The sequence below is a fragment of the Erinaceus europaeus genome, chromosome 5 (assembly GCF_950295315.1).
Source record: "Erinaceus europaeus chromosome 5, mEriEur2.1, whole genome shotgun sequence".
Taxonomy (NCBI): domain Eukaryota; kingdom Metazoa; phylum Chordata; class Mammalia; order Eulipotyphla; family Erinaceidae; genus Erinaceus; species Erinaceus europaeus.
Window position 1 is genome coordinate 82,569,622 of NC_080166.1, and position 15,052 is coordinate 82,584,673.

Sequence of the window (15,052 nt, forward strand, 5' to 3'; positions counted from 1 at the left end):
ACGTGGAGACAGAGAGAGGGAGAGAAAGATACCTGCAGACCTGTTTCACCGCTGCTGAAGTGGACCCCCTTAGGTGGGGAGACAGGTCTTGAACCTGAGTCCTTGCACATGGTAATACGTGCGCTTAACCGGGTGCACCAATTCCTGGCCCTCTCCACGTGATTTTGAAAATTACCTTGTTGATGTGTATTTTTTTAAAAAGCCTCTCAGAATTTTTACTGAATTGTACTCACTTGGACCAGAGAGCTAGCTCCCCAGGCAGGGCACATGTTTTGTCATTGACTTGGCCCAGGTTCCTGCCACAGCAACTTGTGGGAAGAGCGTTGGAGGTAGCGCCCACACTGTAGGGCCCCGCACTCTTCTGTCTCTCTTCTCTATATCTCTGAATAAAATTTTGGGGCAGAGCAGTGAAACGACAAATGAACAAGGGCTATTCATCCAATAAATAAAATATAAGTGGTCCAGGAAGTGGCCCAGTGGATAAAGTGTATGTTCTCAAGCATGAGGTCTTGAGTTTGATCCCCAGCACCACCTGTGCCAGAGTGGTGTCTGGCTCTTACTTTCTCTGTCCTCACATCCCTCTCATTGATAAAAAAAAAAGTTGTACTCGTTAAAAAAAATTGCCTTGGTTTAAAATAAGTAATAAATACGTAATAGAATTCAATTTACTCTAGATACCGATTTGAGATGAACTGACATCTGGACAATAGTGATTCGTTCTGATCCATAAAGACAGTATGCCCCAAAATGGATTGAATGTCGCAAACTTTTTATTTTTTTATTTTTTATTTTTTCCTCCAGGGTTACTGCTGGGCTCGGTGCCTGCACCATGAATCCACCACTCCTGGAGGCCATTTTTCCCCCTTTTGTTGTACTTGTTGTTGTAGCCTCGTTGTGGTTATTATTGTTGCCATTGTTGATATTGTTCATTGTTGGATAGGACAGAGAGAAATGGAGAGAGGAGGGGAAGACAGAGAGGGGGAGAGAAAGACACCTGCAGACCTGCTTCACCGCCTGTGAAGCGGAAGCCGGGGATCCAACCGGGATGCTTACGCGGTCCTTGTGCTTTGCTCCACGTGCGCTTAACCCACTGAGCCATGGCCAGAGCCGTTGCAAACTTTTTGGTGCATAGACCATACTTCTGAGTATACATTCCTCCAATCTAAGCATTTAAGACTTCTTATTTAAAAAAAAATGAAATACCTCCATTAAATTAGGTATTTCATTACTTTTGTCAGCAGTGAATTTAGTTTTTCAGTTTTTAGCATAGAAATTTTACATAACAACAACAAAAAATACAAAACAAAACCTGTTTCCAATTGCCTCTTACTCGAATTTAGATATATAATTGCCCTTTCTTTCTTTCTTTTTTTCTTTCTTTCTTTCTCTCTCTCTTTCTTTCTTTCTTTCTTGTATAGTCTTTGGTATCTTCTAGGTAGAAAATAATGCCATTTGAGAATACAGAGTTTAATTTTCTCCTTTTGAAATTTAAGTCCTTTCCTTATTTTTCTTGTCCTACTGTACTTGCTACAACCCTTAATACAATGGAAAGGCTTCTCTTTCCCAGTCTTAACAGGAAAAAATATGTTGTCATCAAGTTTCTTTGTAGATTTTTTTTCCTGGTAAATGCACCATATCTGGTTCAGGGCATTATCTTCTATTCCCAGCTGTTAAGAGGGTTTTTGTTTGGTTTTTTTTTTTTTTTTTTTTTTTGTTTGTTTGTTTGTATCAAAATTTACCTTCTTTTAATTTTTTAAATTTTTATTTATAAAAAGGAAACATTGACTAAACCATAGCATAAGAGGGGTACAACTCCACACAACTCCCACCACCAGAACTCTGTATCCCATCCCCTCCCCTGATAGCTTTCCTATTCTTTAACCCTCTGGGAGTATGGACCCAGGGTCATTATGGGGTGCAGAAGGTGGAAGGTCTGCCTTCTGTAATTGCTTCCCTGCTGAACATGGGCGTTGTCAGGTCGACCCATACTCCCAGCCTGTCTCTGTCAAGAGTTTTTAATGGAGTTTTTATTATTATTATTATTCCATTGAGGTCTTTTTACATCAATTTAATTGTTTATATGAAGAATAGAAAGTGACAGGGTAAAACTCAGACCTTCTATGATCTAGCAGATTAGAACTAGAGATTCTAGAAGGAAGAGGGAGGAATGGGTTGAGAAGAGTTGGTGATCCAGTGTAAGATGGTGGAGGAAGACAGTATTTGGAACAGATGCATAGACACATACTATTGGAAGATAAAAAATTGGACTTATGTGACAATGATTATTTTATTGCCCCCAATTTGAAAAATAAAATAAAATGTTTGTGTGGATTTTCCTTATTCAAACTATCCATCTACTGAATCAAGTTGATTTTAGATTATTGAGTCAATTTTGTATTCTTGGAATAAACTTCAAGCTTCTTGGTTCCTTGGTCTGTTTGTACACTGCTAAATTTAATTTACAAATACTTTGTTAAGGTCTTTGCATCTGTTTATAAGACTATTGGATGGCTTTCAAGATATCCTGCTCTCACAGATGAGGGAAGAATATTTCCTCCTCTTCAGTTCTGGAAGAGCTTTTAATTGAATTGTTATTATTTTTATGTATTAGGCTGATAAACTTCCTATCTAGCTAAGAAAGCAACTGTCAGTATTATTTTTATTTAGATACTTGATAGAGGCATGGGAGAGATAGCATAATGGTTATGTGAAGAGGCCCTAAAGCCTGACACTCCAAAGTCCCAGGTTCAGTCCCCTGCAACAACATAAACCAGAGCTGAGCAATGCTCTGGAAAAATAATAATAGCAATAATAATAATAAATGCTTGATAGAATTCATCAGTAAAATCATCTAGACCTAGAGCTTTTTGGTTTTTATTTTGCTGTAGTTTTAATGATGGGCTTAATTTAATAGACACAGAACTATTTCATTATTTTTTCTCTACTAAACTTTTTTTTTATCTTGTATTTTCTTTTTTTTTCTGCCTCCAGGGTTATTGCTGGGGCTCGGTGCCTGCTGCTCCTGTAGGGCATTTTCCCCCATTTTTTGTTGCCCTTGTTACAACCCTTGTTGTCACTATTGTTATTGTTGCCATTGATGTTGTTGGATAGAACAGAGAAATCGAGAGAGGAGAGAAGACAGTGAGGGGAAGAGAAAGATAATTGCAGAACTGCTTCACCTCCTGTGAAGGGACCCTCCACTGCAGGTGGGTAGCCAGGGGCTTGAACGGGGATCCTTACACCAGTCCTTGCACTTAGCACCATATGTGCTTAACCTGTTGAGTGCTACCCCCTATCTTGTATTTTTAAAAAATATATTAGTTAACTTTTTTTAATAGATTTTTTTAAAGAACATGTTGATTTGTGGGGGGAGTAGATAGCATAATGATTATGCAAGAGACTTTCATGCCTGAGGCTCTAAAGTCCCAGGTTCAGTCCACCCACACCACCATAAGCCAGAGCTGAGCAGTGCTCTGGGGGAAAAAAATTATAAAAAAGAACATGTTGAGTTTTAACAGGTAAACTAAGAAAATTTGATTCTCTTATTTCACCAGAGTAATTTCTTTGAGAAAATTGAGCTTTTGAAAAGCCCTTCCCTGTCCTCAGAGTTAGTTTATATGTTTTAGTAAGACAAAATAAAAACTAATTACAAAATTAAAAAAAATTAAAAGTAGTTACATCAGGGGGTTGGGCAATAGCACTATGGTTAAGCGCACATGGCAAGAAGTTCAAGGGTCCACTCCCCACCTGCAGGGGGGTCACTTCACAGGGGATGAAGCAGGTCTACAGGTACCTATCTTTCTCTCCCCCCTGTCTTCCCCTCCTTTCTCGATTTCTCTCTGTCCTATCCCATCCAACAACAATAACAATGACAACAATAATAACAACAACAATAAACAAGGGTAACAAAGGAGAAAAATTGGCCTCCAGAAGCAGTGGATTCATGGTGCAGGCACCAAGCCCTAGTGATTAACCCTGGAGGAAGAAAATAAAAAAACTAGTTCCAGTATAGCTTCTTAAAATGATTCCTTCTACCTTTACTTTTAAAAGTCTTTCAGAAGATTGAAGACACTGGAATACTCCCTTCCAGCTTCTATGAAGCCAACATCACTCTGATACCAAAAGCAGACAGGGACACAACCAAAAAAGAAAACTACAGACCAATATCTCTGATGAACATAGATGCGAAAATATTGAACAAAATTCTAGCCAAATGGATACAGCAGTATATTTAAAAAATTGTCCATTATGACCAAGTGGGGTTTATCTCAGGCATGCAAGGTTGGTTTAATATATGTAAATCAGTCAATGTGATCCACCACATCAACAAAGGCAAGACCAAAAACCACATGGTCATATAAATAGATGCAGAGAAAGCCTTTGACAAAATACAACATCCCTTTATGATCAAAACACTACCAAAAAATGGGAATAGATGGAAAATTCCTGAAGACAGTGGAGTCTATAGATAGCAAACCTACAGCCAACATCATACTCAATGGTGAAAAACTGGAAGCATTTCCCCCTCAGATCAGGTACTAGACAAGGATGCCCACCATCACCATTACTATTCAACATAGTGTTGGAAGTTCTTGCCATAGCAATCAGGCAGGAGCAAGGAATTAAAGGCATACAGATTGGAAGAGAAGAAGTCAAACTCTCCCTATTTGCAGATGGCATGATAGTATACACAGAAAAACTTAAGGTATCCAGCAAGAAGCTTTTGGAAATTATCAGGCAATATAGTAAGGTGTCAAACTACAAAATTAACATTCAAAAGTCAGTGGCATTCCTCGATGCAAACACTAAGAAGAAGATGAAATCTAGAAATCAATTCCTTTTACTACAGCAACAAAAACCATAAAATATCTAGGAATAAACCTAACCAAAGAAGTGAAACACTTATATACTGAAAATTATGAGTCACTACTCAAGGAAATTGAAAAAGGCACAAAGAAGTGGAAAGATAGTCCATGTTCATGGGCTGAAAGAATTAACATCATCAAAATGAATATACTACCCAGAGCCATCTACAAATTTAATGCTATCTCCATCAAGAACCCAACCACATTTTTTAGGAGAATAGAACAAATGCTACAAATGTTTATCTGGGACTAGAAAAGACCTAGAATTGCCAAAACAATCTTGAAAAGAAAGAACAGAACTGGAGGCATCACACTCCCAGATCTCAAATTGTATTATGGAGCCACTGTCATCAAAACTACTTGGTACATGAATAGACACACTGACCAGTGGAATAGAACTGAGAGCCCAGAAATAATCCCCCACACCTATGGACATTTAATCTTTGACAAAGGTGCCCAGACTATTAAATGGGGAAAGCAGAGTCTCTTCAACAAATGGTGTTGGAAAAAAAAAAATGGGTTGAAACATGCAGAAAAATGAAACTGAACCACCCACATATATTTCACCAAATACAAAAGTAAGTTCCAAGTGGATCAAGGATTTGAATGTTAGACCAGAAACTATCAGATACTTAGAGGAAAATATTGGCAGAACTCTTTCCACATAAATTTTAAAGACATCGGGAGTCGAGCAGTAGCACAGTGGGTTAAGTGCACATGGCGTGAAGTGCAAGGACTGGCATAAGGATCCCAGTTAGAGCCCCAGGCTCCCCACCTGCAGGGGAGTCACTTCACAGGCAGTGAAGCAGGTCTGCAGGTGTCTATCTTTCTCTCCCCCTCTGCCTTCCCCTCCTCTCTCCATTTCTCTCTGTCCTATCCAACAATGATGACAACAACAGCAATAACTACAACAATAAAAAAGGGCAACAAAAGGGAAAATAAATAAATATAAAACATAAAAATAAGATAAAAAAATAAAATTTTAGAGACATCATCAATGAAATTAATCCAAATACAGAGAAGACTAAGGCAAGCATAAACCTATGGGACTATATCAAATTAAAAAGCTTCTGCCCAGCAAAAGAAACCACTACCCAAACCAAGAGACCCCTCACAGAATGGGAGAAGATCTTTACATGCCATACATCAGACAAGAGTTTAATAACCAACATATATAAAGAGCTTGCCAAACTCAACCACAAGACAACAAATAACCCCATCCAGCAATGGGGAAAGGGCATGGACAGAAATATCCACCACAGAAGAGATCCAATAGGCCAAGAAACACATGAAAAAAATGTTCCAAGTCTTTGATTGTCAGAAAAATGCAAATAAAGACAACAATGAGATACCACTTCACTCCTGTGAGAATGTCATACACCAGAAAAGGTAACAGCAGCAAATGCTGGAGAGGGTGTGGGGTCAAAGGAACCCTCCTACACTGCTGGTGGGAATGTCAATTGGTCCAACCTCTGTGGAGAACAGTCTGGAGAACTCTCAGGCTAGAAATGGACCTACCCTATGACCCTGCAATCCCCCTCCTGGGGATATATCCTAAGGAACCCAACACATCCATCCAAAAAGATCTGTGTGCACATATGTTCTTGGCAGCACAATTTGTAATAGCCAAAACCTGGAAGCAACCCAAAAGTTGAAAAACAAGATCAGAAGAGAAAAACACAAGTAGAACCTGAACTGGAATTGGCAAATTGCACCAAAGTAAAAGACTCTGGGGTGGGTGGGGGTGTTGGGGGGGAGAATACAGGTCCAAGAAGGATGACAGAGGATCTAGTGGGGGTTGTATTGTTATATGGAAAACAGGGAAAAATATTTTATTTTATTATGTATCAACAAACTATAGTACTTACTGTCGAATGTAAAACATTAATTTCCCAATAAAGAAATTATAAAAAATCACTATGCATGGGTTTTTGAAGTCAGGTTTGATTGACTGCAATAATATTATATTTATTAAAAAAAAAAAAAACTATTCCTGTAGTCTGGGAGGTGACACAGTGATAGGGCTTTGGACTCTCAAGCATGAAGTCCTGAGTTCGATTCCTGGCAGCACATGTGCCAGAGTGATGTCTGGTTCTTTCTCTCTCATCCTATCTTTCTCATAAATAAAATCTTAAAAAAAAAAAAAAAAACCAAACAATTCTTTCTTTTCTGTTTAAAATTATCTCAACTATGGCTTGACAAATATAATCAGAATAACTTCTACTTCCTTGGCAAGATGAATGAATTATGGAACTCAACAATGTTTAAATACAACAACTCTGCTTGCCCACTTTGTACAAGGCACATTGCGGCATAGGAAGCAAGGATTCCCCCTTCAGGTTATCAACTGGCAAATACAAAGCCAGGTATCATCAAGCACAGGGCAGAATAGTAAACTTTGAAATGCTGAAAGAACTATAAGGGGTGTATTGGGAAACTTGGCTGGATTTTCAGGAAAAGGGGCTTAGATGGCAAAAAGAAGTAGGTAGAGATGGTATTTCTGCCAGAGACACTGGTTGACAGACAAAACTGTTGTTTAGAGGTCTTAAGAAAAGATGAAATAAGAAAGTGCAATGTGATGGAAGCAGGAGGTGGTGTAAGCAATTGAAAGCATATATTATCATGCCCAAGGACCTGTGTTCAAGCCCCTTGTCCCTACTTAAAGGGAGGAAGCTACATAAGCAGTGAAGTAATGCTACAGATACCTCTCTGTATGTGTGTGTGTCTTCTTCTCCTCAGCTTCTCTCAGTCCTACCAGATAAAAAGGAACAATAAGAAAGGAAGAAAAGGGGAATTTCCGGAGGCAGGGCCCAAGGAGCAGCAGCACCTGTGTTTATCTCCTCTCCTCTCCCGGGGCAACTAGGAATACCAAAGGAGACCACCTGGGACCGCAACAAGACAGGACTAGAATGACTTCAGGAACCCACCAAATCACTGGTGAGTGCAAATGCATGTGGCTCATGGACAGAGAGGAGTTTAGGGAGATATTAAGTGGCTGGTAACAGTCCGGCAGTTTACCAGTTGAGATACCACCTCCAGTCTGTTTCACAAACAAGGGGACAGCTGAAGGGAGGAGAGGACTCCCCTAAGAATCACCGAATGCAACTGTGAGTCTCCATTGCTACTGCCCTCAGAAACTGGAGCAGCGAAGGGGAAACCCTGTGCTGACACTAGGGGACAGAGAATTTACCAGTAAACTCAGGAGAAGGTCTCTGGTCAGTGGCCTAGCAGTGAGGCTGTGAGAGTCTCTTTACATAACCTCTGGATTATCTCTACCCACCCTGCTTTATCTCTTGGTCAGGAGTCAGTGATTAAACTAAGAAACCTACTTATAGTTTAAAAGCCCTCAGGCTCTCATTGCCTAAGGGAAAAAAAAAAGAACAAAAGAGGCTTTTAAGAAAGGAAGAAAACGGAGTTGGGCTTGGGAGTCGGGCTGTAGCGCAGCGGGTTAAGCGCAGGTGGCGCAAAACACAAGGACCGGCATAAGGATCCTGGTTCGAACCCCGGCTCCCCACCTGCAGGGGAGTCGCTTCACAGGCGGTGAAGCAGGTCTGCAGGTGTCTGTCTTTCTCTCCCCCTCTCTGTCTTCCCCCCCCCTCTCCGTTTCTCTCTGTCCTATCCAACAATGACGACAATAATAACTACAACAATAAAACAACAAGGGCAACAAAAGGGAATAAATAAATAAATAATAAAATATTAAAAAAAAAAAAAAAAGAAAACGGAGTTGGGCAATAGCGCCAGTTAAGCGCATGTGGCGCCAAACACAAGGACCAGCTCAAGTATCAACTTAAGGATCCTGGTTCGAGCCTCTGGCTCCCCACCTTCAGGGGAGTTGCTTCACAAGTGGTGAAGCAGGTCTGCAGGTGTCTATCTTTCTCTCCCTCTCTGTCTTTCCCTCCTCTCTCCATTTCTCTCTGTCCTATCCAACAATGACGACATCATCAATAACAACAATAATAACTACAACAATAAACAAAAAATAAAAGAAGAAAAAAGGAATGAAGGGAGGGAAGGAGGGGAGGAGGAAGGAAGGAGAAAGTACAAGATGGTGAGTCTATGGCAGGAAAACTCTGAGTGAATAAAAACCTAAGGAAGAGAGCTAACTTCATGTAACTTGATCTCCAGGTCCTTGGAGATCATTTTTCTTCCCATTTCATCTGAGTCAGAGCCCTGCTTTCTCACACTGATTCCCACAGTTGGCCCGCTGGAAGAGTGTAGCAATGCCTGGTCAGGGGCTCTCTCCATTGCATTGTTGTAATCAACAACAAAGTGAACTACGAGCAATTTGTCACTGGTAATATACACTCATCCATTTTTCAGGTCAATATGTATTGACTGCCTTGTTCTGCACCAGGCGCTGTGCTAAGGTGCCCCAGACAACAATGAAGAAAATCAACACTCCTGCCTGTCATCATGAAGTTTATTTTCTAATGATGAAAACAAATGCTGTGCAAGTCGATATAAGTGTGACTGATGGGTGTTTTAAAAGAAGCCTTTAGAAAAAGGGAGACCTGTCCCAGTTTCAAAATGTCTGTAAAGAAGTGACAGTTACATTGAAATATGCAGTAATAAACAAGGCTGAAAGGGAGGAGAAGGGCAGAAGGAGGGTGCCCCAGCAGCAGGAACTATATGAAAGTTCAGACTTTAGGCAGCCAGCAAAGGAACTCACCTGGGAACCTGCTTTGCCACGTGAGTCACCCATTTTCAAGCACTGAGCACTATAGCACCGGAAAGCATTTTATACTATGGTGTCTCTCCTCTATCTCCTACCTCCCCCCTTTCTCTCTCCCTCTCTCTCCTCTCTCTCTCTCTTTCTCTCTCTTTCCCTACTCTGCCTTATGGTAGTGCCAACTCTGGCTTATGGTAGTGCGGAGGATTAAACTTGGGACTTTGGAGCCTCAGGCATGAGAATCTCTTTTCATAACCATTATGCTATCTAACCCTGCCCATCTCTCTCTTTCTATGGGAAAAAGTTGGCCCAGAATAGTGAAAATCCCAATGATTACAAAAAAAAAACAACAACAAGATTCTCAGACTCAATTTAAACAGGAATGGTAAATAATCACAGGGTTCCTAGCAAGGAGACACAGGTACAGATTATTAGAAGTTCATCCTGATCGCATTATGCAGAGCAGATTCAAAAGTGTGTGATTCTAAAGATCACTTCGAAGGGACTGCAATATTGCAGTGAGAGAAATGGGAAGTGAGCATAGAGATCTAGCTTGAACTGGACAGGAAAGCTGAGGGAAAAGGATGAACCTAGGGCAACTCAAAGACTCCTGACATCTGTAGTCAGGTACCTGTAGTCAGGTAGATGGTGCTATACCGCTTACCCACATGAGGAACAAGGCAGAAAGAGCAGATGTAGCATTAGGTGGTAAGCAAATTACATGCTCAACTCCAGAATGCTAAATAGTATGTGAGAAATTGAGAGCAGCCTATGCATCAGAAGACTTGGATTCAAATCCCAGTTCTACTATCTAACAGCTATATGGCCATGACAAATAGTTCATCCTGCCTGTATCTCAGTTTCTGTGTCTTTGAAATGGGGGGTAGTCATAGTATCGATCATAACACATCATCATCATTGTTTCATCAAAGCACTGCTCGATTCCAGCTTATGGTGATGCTGGATATTGAACCTGGGATTTTTGGTGCATCAGACATGAAAGTCTTTATTTTATTTTATAACCACTATATTCTAATGCAGACCAGCACATTATAATTAAGATTAAAATTGGCTAAAAGCTCTTACTACCATATCTGGGTTTGGTATGCCCTAGTAGATCTGAACTATTATTGTGTGACTGTGAGGTATTCCACATGAAGGTGAATATATTGTCAAATCAGAAAAAGGATATCATCACAGTACAAGTAAACTTCCTAACTCCCTAGTGTTAGAGTGAAAAAAACGCAACTGAGTCAGAAGCACTGAGTGGGTAGTGCCAGACTGCAGGAGCTTTCTTGCCCTGTGGTATAGAGGCTGGCAGAGTTTGAGAAGAAGAGTATTCCATCCTGGCTTCCTGAGTAATCACAAAAAGCAGAGTCTCATGTCCCACCTTACACAGATAGATAACATAACTGAGAAATAAATCTTGATATTTTAAGACACTGAAATTTGAGACTACAGGTCAACAACATAGCTCATCTGAGGTCAAGTGTGTGACCCAGGTGCAAGTCCACTCCCACTACACTGGAGGAAACTTTGAAGCAACAGTGTCTTTCTCTCTCTCTCTCTCTCTCTCTCTCTCTCTCTCCCTCTCTCTCTCTGTCTCTCTCTCATTCTCCTTCTATCTCTCTGTCTCTGTCTGAAAAAGTCAGACAGTCATGGTGAACCCTTAGTGATGACCAAAAGAAACAAGTAAAAACAAAAGCAAAAATATCTTCAGGATGATTTGTTACTGCAGCAAAACCTGGTCTACATTATCAGACGCCTCGATGAGTTAATTCAATAAATGACAAGGAAACTTTGAGAACTTGTGGATATGAGGTAAGAGATTTTTACCTGTTTAAAGCAGACTCGCAGTTTGTAAATTAACCCCTCCAGAGATGGGACGCCTTCTGAATGTGGATCTAGAATACACCCTGCAATTTAAAAAGGCTGTTCACCTTAGATATATGGGCTGCTGGTTGAGTAGTTGCATTTGGGGCCCTAGAAGCTGAGACCACAGGAAGAGTATGCAGGCACAACTTTTATTTCATACTGGAAAAAAAAAATACCACAAACATAAACTGAAATAGATCGACAGGATGAATAGCTCACTCAGGAGGAAGGTGCCTCTTTGCATGTGATAACCCAGGTTTGAGACTGGTCCACACTGCTCTGTGGTCACACTTTCTCCCTCTGTCTCTCTGCCTTTCTCTTCCTATCTGAAAAAGTTGGTCTTGAGCAATAAAGGATTGACAACAATGAAATAGATCTGGCAAAATTCAATTTGCCTAATGTTACTTAAAACTACTCAGCCAGGGGTCAGGTAGTGAGTGACACACATGGCTAAATGTGTCATGTATAAGGACTTGGATTCAAGCCTCTAGTTCTCACCTGTAGGGAAGCTTCATGAGTAATTAAACTCTCTTTCTCCCCTTTCCCTCTCAATTTCTCTTTATCTTGTCAGATTAAAAAATAATAAGTAATAGATAAAAATAAAATGCTATTAAAATTGATAAACTATTCTTAAAAATAAACGATTCTGCTGGACCACTGAAATAGCTCACTTGGATAGTATGCTGCTTTGCCATGGGCACGACCCAGGTTCAAACCCAACCCCCACCATATTGAAGGAAGCTTTAGTACTATAGTCTATTCCCCTCCCCAAATAAAATAAAATAAAATAATAAAAATAAAGCAAAACTACTCAGCCAAAATATTGAAGAATTAGAAAGGAAGGTGCTTTCCTTTCTTTTATCACATGGAAGACAGAAACATAAGGAAGTGGCCTCAGGCATCCATTTCTGTGAAGCTAGGCAGTTGGGTTCTGCTACAGTCTTTTAAGGCAAGGCCCTCATTTTAGTTAAGTAAGGAATCTGTTTATGGCAGAGGGCTTTTTCCCTTTGTAGTCTTCTAGGGGAGAGGCAGACCTAGGAAAACTAGAGCTGAGCTTTCAACGATGTGCTGATGAATGCCATACCCTGGGTTTAGAAGGTTGGGAGGAACTCAAGAAAGAGATCTCTGTCTGTGCATAGTCCAGGGAGTACCCTGAATTGGCAGGGCAGAAAAGCACAAACTATTGGTCAGCACAAGGATGAACAGCCTGAAAATGAGAAACAGTTGGCACAAGCAAAAGGTTCGGAACCCATGTGAAACATCTGAGAAAAATGGGAGAAAGTTCTCAGGCAGGTAGAAATTATCATCAAGAGACATGAGCATAGATTGTGGCCTGACCTGATTTGCATTTATAAGACTAGAAGGAAAGGAGTTAGAAACATAGCTCAGCAAGTTGGACTGTGATGCTCCTGGGAATTTGTCAAGTGAAACCACAGGGATGTCTGTTGGGTAAGAAAGATGGACTCTCTGCTCTCAGCGGGGGGGGGGGGGGGGGGGAGTGGGGGTGAGGCAGCTCTGCAGGACATTAAAGAAACAGATTTTAATTTTTGCAATTTTCTAATATCATCACAGTGAACAGAGGCTTGTTTTCCAATAACTGTGCTGTTAAGAAAGCTATAAATATTGTCAAGGAGGCATGTTTTGAGTTTTAATGAGATGGTAAATCAAATTTGAAAGTTGCAGACTGCGTGAAGTGGGATGTAGGGGAAACAAAGTCTCGGTAAATCAAGAGATCCAACCTTAATGTAAGCAGTTCATTAATTAAAGAGCACAGCCAAGTGCAAGATTTACACAATTCTGAAGTGATAACACAAAAATAGCATCTGCTTCCAAACATCTGCTTCCTAAGAAACTCTGTTCTTCTGACTGAGCGATGGGATAAAATCATGGCCCTCCCGGTATTCTTTCAGAATCACGAGTCCTGCCCGTCATGTTTTTCCAGTGGCCTGGGCATGTTCATCTCACCACAGTTGCAAGACCCACAGTTCTTCTGAGATTGGTTTATAGCTTTGAAGCAACAAGTATGCAAATCTCAGGCTAAAGATATTTAGGAAAGATTCCAGTTGAAGGGTGGGAGTGCACTTAGGAAATTAAGAAAGAGAAGACAAAAAGAATAGAATGTGAGAACACCCAGGTGTTGAGTAACATGAGGAAAAGAGACATCCAGCAAAAGCTAGAAATGAAACGAAGGAAAGATCTGATGAGGAAAGCAGTGTGCTTACAGTGGTGCTGCATTACATATGCAAGTTCATAGACATTCAGCTGCCTGTGATAAAGACAGCCACAGGCACAGGTAAAGGGGAAAAACTTAAGTAGGGGTGGCTGATTTTGCACAAGTTTCCCACTGGGTGAACCACGTTCTGTAGTGAGATGGAGAAGTACAGCAAGAATCAGGTTTTGAACTAGTTTCTCTGTGCCTCTCACTATGTGGGGATATAACCACACTGAGGATGAATTTAAACCTTAGAGATAGGATATATATATATATATATGTTAATAACATGGCTCCTAAACTCAAGCCAACTACTCATTCAGATGCACAGTGAGGTGGGTGGTGGAGCTGAGTGGCAGGAGGCAGGGAAATCCTGTTGCTGGATTAACTAAAAGATGTCTGTTAATAAAAACAAAAATAAATATTAAAAAAAGCTAGAAAGAAAAAGATGTCTGCTGTATTGGTTAGGTTCAGACAGAGACGTAGAACTATGAGTAGCATGGAATAAGGATCATAAATTTGGTTTAAAAGAGGGCTACAGATAGCTGTTGTCTCAGCATCTGGTAGTGGGTCAGAAGTTACGGCAAACCAGCATATGATATGAGAAGAAAAGCTGGTATGAAGTGGAAAAGGACAAAGACAAAAAACGGAGCCCAAAGAGCAAAATGGAGTCCACAAAGTCTCTTTCCACTGCCAGACCTGATTGCTGAAGAGAGAGTCAGTGCCTTTTACGTCGATGCTACACATGCACTTGATCTAGAACCTTGGGAGGATAAAGGAGGGGATCCCCAGGAGCAAAAGGGGTCACATGCTCAACTGTAGGCCCCTAGCAGACAGGAGAGCCAGTAGATAAGCAATGAATGGCACCACACACAAGCTTCTTGGCTCCTAGGACCTTAGGCCACTTTTCCAAGCATCCTGGATATCACATCTGTCCTGCTTTTCTAATCACATGCAAACTTCTCTTGGGGCCACACCTAATCCAGAACTACACACAGGAAGGAATTCTAGGAAACCTAATTCCAATCTGGAGAAGTTGACACCACCGAAGGAAGAAGCCATTATAGTCTCCAAAGGGAGGCTTCTCCCTAAGGGATTACCAACATTAGATGTTGATGAAATGTTTACCTTGTGTTCTTTCTTTAGAACTCAAGCCTCGTGTAAGACATAACTCAGCAATTCACATCAATATGTGCTTACATTATTGGGAACACTGTATGGAATTGTATGGAGAAATTACCGCTCTTTCAGTACCAGCAAGCCGGCTGGAGCATTCTCCTCTTGCCCATCATTAAGGCAAATTATGGTCTCCGCACCGAGAATACAATTGAATCTGCAATATGGTGTTAGTGGCATTCTTCCCAGCATTTTCCGAGTTTGAAAAAGTGATTATTAAAAGCAAACTTTTCTCCAAAATGTTATATGTTC